Raw genomic sequence first — 8,503 nt, 5'->3', positions numbered from 1 at the left:
CTCAAAATGCCTTAGCTCAGAGTCTTCATGCTCTTTGTAAATTTGAAATCTCGATCAAATGAAATGGAGCCAAAACCTTGATTATATAGTGTTTATTCACTATCTACCACATTAATTGCATGCCGATTAAGTATTCACTTAACATTGTTTGTCGATAATAAGTAATTTCCAACTTCTTATCTCTAACCGAGGGAATAATAGCACATGTATCAATAGATTGCCAAACCCTCAAGGAAATTTTCTTCAATTAGATGAAGAACTTCCTACCGGTGGAGCACTGCTTTGTCCTTCTGGTGAAGCATCACTTTGTTCTGTTGGTGAAGCATTGGTTGGTTCTACAGGTGGAGGAGTATTCCCAATATTTAGATCAGCTTTTCTAATCCATTGTTTGGAGAATTCTTGCTTAACCTCTTCAACCTTTTATTTACCTTTCAAGCTAGAATTTTTGTTGTCTACCGATGTTCCTCTACTTCTACAAAATTTAGCAATATGTCCAATCTTGTTATATGCATAACAAGTTACATTATTTTTCTGAATAGCTTTCCCATAACCTATGCCGGTTTGTGTTCTGCATTGATTAGATAAATGTCCAAATCTTCCACAAATATAACATCTCACATTCATTCTGCAGTTTTCAAAGTTGTGACCTACTTTGTTGCATTTAGAACATTGACCGGTGGGTGTGTTGATATTCTGATAATTTCTAGATCTACATTCATTTCCTCTATGACCATACTTATTACAGTTAAAGCATTTTCCATTGAATTTATAAGCATTAGGTTCTCTTACCAGTTTGTTGTGATCTTGAGTATTTTCAATACCAGAGCTTTCACCAACTTTAAAGCCAATTCCAGAAGTGTCACCTTTAGGTTTTTGATTCTTCAGCAAGGTGCCAAGTTCCTTTGAGCTTTTCTTGAATTTTTCTTTATGTTGATTTGCAGTTTCTAGTTCTCTTTCTAAGACTTCTTTTTGTCTCATCAGTTCATTTGAGTCATTCTGAGTATGCATTAGATCTATCTTCAACATGTCATTTTCATAGCTAAGTCTTGTGTTCTCATTTGCTACATCACTTAGTCTTCTGGTCAATTCTTCTTCATTCTTCTTCCTATTCTCAATCTCTTTGCAAAATCTCATAGTCATATCCTACATTTCATTCTTTGTTGTCATGATCTCTTGTTTCAACTTGCTTATCATATCATTAAGTGATTCCTTTTCATCATTCTCATTTTGCAATTTTTCACAAAGTTCTCTTCTCTTATTTCTTGCAATAGTAAAATTTTCTTGAAGTGCCTGAATGATGTCCTGAGCTGCCCTTAAATCATCATCTAGTTTGATATTTTTCAATTTTTCTGCATCATAGTCTATAAGAGCTCCTTCCAGTTGCTTCATTAGATTTTCCATCTTTACTGGTGTCAGGATCTTCCTCAAGTTGTTAGGCTTTTGAAAATAGAGGACCAAGCTCTAATACCAATTGTTAGGGATCCCATAGATACAGAGAGGGGGGGAGGTGAATCAGTATCTGATCGACAATTAGAATTTCTTAACTTAAAACATGCAGAACATAATGTAACAGTGTACCGGTATGCAAGAAATAATGCAATAAACAGAATCAAAAACATCCACATGAAAAGCATACCATAACACAAGATTTTAACGAGGAAACCCAGTGTGGGAAAAACCTCGGTGGGATTTGTGACCCACAATATTCACTCACTGGCCAATAAGAGAATACTACTTACAATAGGGGCTTGCACATGCAGGAAGGCTAACTGCTTAGAGCTGTAGTACCCCTGTCCTAATCAATTTTTAATCTCAGTTTTATCTTAGTTAGTTTATCATAATATAATGATTATAGTTAGATGTATTGATTTAGTGCATATCTGTTAATGTGGTTTTCACACTAGTTGTATGCAAGTTTCTTAGTGTTCCTATTTCATGGTATTAATATTGGGCTAACGCTTTCATTAAGTCTATATATGTATGCATGTATGACTCTTGGTTGCAGGAGATTTCAGGTACAACGCCACATGAGTGCGAGGTTGGTCTTCACCTGGATTTGCAGGTTTGAGTGTACCTCTTTAATCCTTAGAGTTGGATTAGGTGGTCGTAAGACCCTAGTTGACCATAGACATGCTCAAGTGAGCATCGTCAGTCATCGTCGGTATTCCCTTTTGGTTGGGTTTGCTAGTCGTCTATCTGGTTGACCTTCTTGGTTTGCGTGTTTGGTGTGTATGGTTAAATTAAGTAAATAGTCCTTAGTATTTAATTTGATTAAATATGTGTTTGTGCATTAAAGATTAATGGACTAAATTAAACAGGATTTATTTTTGTGATTTATCGTTAATTTGAATTGCTCGATTTAAATTGGGAGCAAGTTCAACTAAATGGTTAAATTTAAATATTAAATGTATTATGTTTATGCCTAAGAAGAGAAAGATCTAATTTTAATTGAAATAGAATTAATTTTATCTTCTTTGCATTTTTGAAATGGAAAGGTTAAATTTAATTAATTGAGAAAATCAATTTTAAATTTGAAAGGCAAGTTTAATTTGTTGATATAGTTTAAAAGAATCATTTTTTGTGAATTATTTTAAATAAAAATTTTAATTCCAAAAATGAAATTTTTTTGGTCAACCTTTCCCTTATAACCTAGACTTTTGGAAATTTTGGGGATGGAATTTTTTTGGAGAAAAAAATATAATTTTGGAAAATATTTTGGAGGAAATTTGGGGGTTTTGGGAGGAAGAAGGTTTTTGGAGCTTGCAGGTTGGGCTCTCCTTCAAATCTCTTCCAGGAATGCATATGGAGGTAGGAATTACCTTATTTGTCTTCCTTGTTACCAAAGAAATGGTCTGTGGTTGAAAGAAAAATGTTTGTTGTTAAAAAAATCAAGCTTTCAAATTGATTTTTGATTTAATTTGGATATGTGATTTTAAAACTATGCATATGACTCGTGTTCTTGCAAAAATAGTTGAATCATGGTGTTAAAAATGGTTCTTTTTGCTCATATATGGATTTTTGTTGAAAAAATTTATTTGGGGTTTTGATATTCCTCAATTTGTTTTGGGTGTTTGAAACCCATTTGTGTTTAGAAGGAAGAATACCCATAAAAAAAAAATGAAACCAAAAAATATTTCATACCAAACTGATTTTCATGGAAAATCGAAATTGTGTTTTAAAAAAAAAAAAAAAGAGAGAATATTTTAGTCTCTGGGAGACTGTATTTTTTTTTTACTGTGCATTTTTGACAGTAAAATGTTTTAAAAAAAAATTTAAAAAAAAAAAGTAATAATTTATTACCCACGTGGCAGGGCACAAACCCCCACCACGCGGGAGGTAGCTTGTTACCATGGTAGCGGACTGCTACCAAATGGTAGCAGCACTGCCCATGGCAGCCGCTTGCTACCATTTGGTAGCAGCGCTACCATGGGTAGCGTGAGCGCCCAAGGGGGGGCCCACGTGGGGTTCCATGTGGGTACCCGCCCTCCCCTTTATTATGATTTTGTTTACCTAAAAAAAAAAATAAAGAAACGTGTTTTTTTTTTATATGTTTTTTTTTTAAATAAAAAAATATATATATTATAATTTAATATTATAATAAACGTATTTTTTAATTAAGTTTATTTTTTTTAATTATGATTAAATATTCTTTAAGTAATAAATTATGATTAATGTGTTATTAATTATTTGTATAATGGAAAGTGTACAATAATTAATACTCAAATTTTATTTTATTATTAATGAATATTTTTCTAATTAAATACTTAATTTGTTAATTCCATTATTAATTATTAATTTGTTATATTTAATTAATCGTGGATTAATAGATATATTCATTAATTAATAGTTAATTTTGGATTCTTCTATATGTGCGAAGGGAAGTAATTTTTGGATTTTGGAAATGATTATCTTCATTTGGATTCCATATATATTTATGTTTCCTTGATCCGTATAGTGTAATTGGGCTTGGAAAATATGAAACTATAGAGATTGGTTTTGAACCAGTATGTCAATGATGTTTTAATTGGAGATTAAATATCTTATTTAATTAATTAATGGTTGTTTGATTTTATGAATGTGAAATTGGTTTAAGAACTCATTATGGCTTTTATGTGTGTTCGATGCTATGAACCTTAGAGAGTTAGAAAACCAAGAACAACCTATACCTAGATGAGGTAGATAACTGCAATCTAATATAGATCATATAGAAAACTTGATCGACTTTTAACATTTAGATCAATTCGGAAATGATTGTATTTGTTGAATATTACCTATGCGAGTTTAATTTCTGTATTCGCTTTTTCTTATGTAATGGCAAGTCGTGCTTCGTTTGATAAGACCCTGTCGTATGGATTGATTTGGGGTACCTATTTTAGTCGGTTCCGAGTTGACTGTTGTTTTGTGGTAGTGTCGTATTTGGTCATATCCTTTGTGTGGGTGTCGAATGATGATTCGTGTTTGACCATGGTTGGTCAGGTCTCTGGTTAGAGTACCGTCAATAAGTGTACCTCTTTTGAGTTGCGTTTGACCAAATGGATGTTCCCTCCTTTTTAAACTTCATTCGTCTTACCATGTCTATTCCTTGGTTTTTGAGTTCACCTGAGTATAGTCTAGTGTCGTATGGGAAGGTGGCTTTCGATTGGGGGCCATGCCCAAAGTGGCTGTTGGGTAACCCATCGAAAGTGAGTCTAATAAGTGATAACCTAACAGTAGATTAGAACATAATCTCTAAGTAAGATAATTGTGCCTCACACATGGGACGAGTGCTAACATAGACTTGACATGTTGTGAGAAGGCTTGAAATGACAAACCATCATCCTTGTCTTCACGAGAGGATGTGTGGGTCCACATAAGGCTTGGATGGGCTGGAGGTTCGGATTAGGTTGCCAGGGTAACCAGTGTATGAGGTCGGAACCTATGAAGACCTGCCATGGTAACCGTACCAGGTTGTGTGATGACACTTGTCCCTATGTTCGCTAGTGTGTTGTCATTTTGTCCTGTTAGGAGCACGTTTGTGGGTCATCCTATTGTCGATACCCTTGTGAGTACTTGGTTTCATGTTAGACCTTGGGTGGTGATGACTCAGTTTTGTGGATGCTCCAATGGACCTTTGTATTAGCTTTGATTATGTTCAGCTGGATTCTTTTCTTTTGAGGGATTGATTATGTATTTATTGACCGATGCGGTTGTTTGTATATTGATTATGTTTTGCCTTGATGGGCGGATTGTAATGGTGTAACCTCATGTATTCTTAACTTTATTAATTATTAGAGGGGTCTTGCAGTTGAGCAGACCCAGAGATGTAGCCCTTTAGGGGTGAACTCCGAGATCATTATGGTGTTATGTGATGTTATTCTCTCATGTTTCCCTTATTCAACTTTATCATGTATGAATAGCTTATGTTAGAATGTATAAGTGGATAAGATGGAATTAACTTTAAATGCTTATAGGTAGTCCTTTCTTGAATGCGAGAAATTGGAATATGAAAGAATGTAGCTTAGGATAATGGATTATATTCAATCATTATTAAGGAAATTAAGTGTGTATGGAAGATCTCATATGTTTATGATAAAATTCTGGTGTGTTAGAATAGTAGATGCATGGCTTATATTTTAATGAAAAGCTTGAATGTAAAGTATGAATGAATCATAATGGATAAACATTAGCATGTGATTTATATTTCCATCTTTTGAAAGAAATTATCCTTAGTTAAGAATTATCTCATTTTTAAGATAATCAGCTTATTGGATTAATTGTGTGAGTTAAGTGAAATGTGTAAATTAAGTAATCACGTTGGGAAACTCTTTAGGTGTTAGTTGATGTCTTCCGCTATGTAATCTGAATCTTTGATATCTTGTTGTATCTTAATGTGGTGTAACCTTTTTTAAAAAAAATTATTGCACTCTATTCTTGTGATTTGGCTTAATCCCTTTGGGGTTTCCTGGCGAGGCATTACATTTGGTATCAGAGCCCATGTTGCAAACACTGGGATCTCTAGTTTTGTTGTGCCCTTAGTTGTTGTGAGGTGTATCGACCTTATGTGCATGCTTTTCCTCCCTTGTGTATGTGAGTGATTGAGCAAACCTTAACTTGTATGTAACGTGTGTGTTCACACCTTGTTCTCACCTTCTTAATGTTGGTGTTCTGAATGATTATATGTGCTTGGTGTGCTTATTGATGTCTTGGTCTACGGTTACTCATACTCTGAAAGAGAGTCATATGTACCTTCCTTTTTGAGTGTTGTACTCTATAGACTAATCCATTTGGTTGGTCAGTGCTTGTCTTGAATCTGAAAGTGCGAATCATGCTTGTTTAAGATTATGATCTAGCTTAGTGTTGTCCACTTGAAGGACTAGTATGGTAAATATTGAATGCTTATTTTGTAGCAAATTGAACAATTATCACTCTTCCTTCTCTCTCTCTTTCTAGAAATTAAAATGATTAGTATATGTGTGCAATTATCTTTGATTCGAGTTTTCTTGTTTGCGAGAGAAAGGTTGTGACTTCTTGAGCCCTTGTTTGAGCCTCATGATGATTATATGTTTTTAAATATTAAAAAGGGGCTATGGGTTTAAAAATTTATATTGGCTATTGGGAGAAAATTGTAGGTGTGCATTTAAAGTATTCTCCATGTGTTTTGTATGAGTAACATAATTAAATTTTATCTTAAGTAATGTGCATTAATATGTGGATAGTTGTTATGTGAAACTGCTTTGTTTGTAAAAGATGTATAAATTGGAACATGTTATAGTAGCTTCGAGAGTATATTAATGTGTTCCATGAAAGATTGTTTGATGTGTTTCAGTAAACCAAGTTGATCGAGAATTTATTTTAGCAATGCTCCATTGAACTTGCTTTTGGATATATAAATTGCCTTAATGTGTTTAAGAAGTGCGAATGAAAAGCTTGTTTGATGTGCATGCACTAATATGTATTATTTTGTTGATAACTCCTTGCCTACCCCCTTTGATCGTAATGTGATTTTCTATAATAGGTTGCAAATTATGATATGTGTCTATATTGAATTAAAATTAGTGAGTGTTCTTAAGAGGTCTTGCATTATCAAAAAGATTGCCTGTTTTGATCTCTATTGGTTGGAAAACTAGAAGCTCCTGTTGCAACCATAATAATTGGAGATGTCATGTTAGTTCGATTGATACTCTTCTAAAGTGGTAGCGAAATGAAAACCATGCAATTAAAATGATAGGCTTATAGTGAGAAATTTTATATTATAGTGTGATCTTGTTGATCTTGTGTCTTTGTAGGAAATAGTTTGGTTATCAAACTCTCTTCCCCTTCTCTTTGCCTAATCATAAGATTTTTTTTAGAAATGCTACGAAGGATGCATTGATTTAAATAGAATGTTTATAAAACATGTGAAATTGTATGTTTGCATTTGGCTTCATATTGATAGATGAAAGTCCTCTTTGGGAAAAGAATTTGCATAGTTAGTAATTTAGTTACGAATGCTTAGTGAAATTTGAGAAAGATATAGGAATGATGTTATTTCCTTATGTAATTGTGAATTGTTAACAATTTCAGTACTTGTATCTAGAGTAAACTTGATTCAGTTATTTATGTAGAAAGCATAATTAAAATCTTCCTTGAATAGATGTTAGCGTACTGAAAAGTACTCCCCATAAATGTGACTAAACCAGTACTGGTGTATCTGTGTGTATTGTAAGAAACCAGTACTTATTATATGTGCCCATGGATTGGTGAAGTAATCAACCATGGAGGATATGTTGCTTATGAGTATGGGAAACCATACTGTTTATGCGATGTTGCTTATTTGTTTCCCTACTGAGTACCAAACCTCGGGCTATGGGTAACTCAATATGTTAAGGGGTAGTATTTGAAGTCACCATTCCTTGAATAGTATGGATTGGCGTACGAGTAATATCGGCACGAAGTGACTTTAGCTTCTCTACTTTGAGGAATGATAATAGTTGTACTATTAAACTGTATCAAAGGTGTACTCAATACTTTCCCTCTTGATGAATCTATTTATAGGTTTATATGTGACAGCCTATTCCTCTCCTTTATTTGAGCATTTTGATGGTGATTTTTGTGTATAGTGATGGTGTAATTTGGAGGATCCTTTGCCTTGTCTTCATGAAAGGTAGGTTTATTCACATGTGCTGCCAGTTAGTACGTGTTGGTGGGCATGTGGGTGGACCCTAGTCATGTATACCTCTGGCTATGGCGAGTATCCTTTTAGATACGTCGCTATGTGGGATGTGACCTGTGCGTGCTTGTTTCCGTGAGGTACACTACCATGCAGGATATACCCATTTCTTGTCTTCTCCGCTTGGGGTATTTCCATGCCGCGTGACGACGTGATGCGGGGTGATGTCGAGGTGCACACCACCATGCCATGTGGGTAGTGTGACTATGCCACACCACATGATGAGCTACTGTAATAGCTAGTCAGTTGTTCCTTCCTTCCTCATTGGTGGCTAGATGCTAGTCACATAGTGATGTTATGTGCAGTTGTGATATT

Source organism: Cryptomeria japonica, chromosome 1 (assembly GCF_030272615.1).
Source record: "Cryptomeria japonica chromosome 1, Sugi_1.0, whole genome shotgun sequence".
NCBI lineage: Eukaryota > Viridiplantae > Streptophyta > Pinopsida > Cupressales > Cupressaceae > Cryptomeria > Cryptomeria japonica.
The sequence above is the reverse complement of the archived record's forward strand: the minus strand, read 5'-3'. Positions refer to the sequence as shown.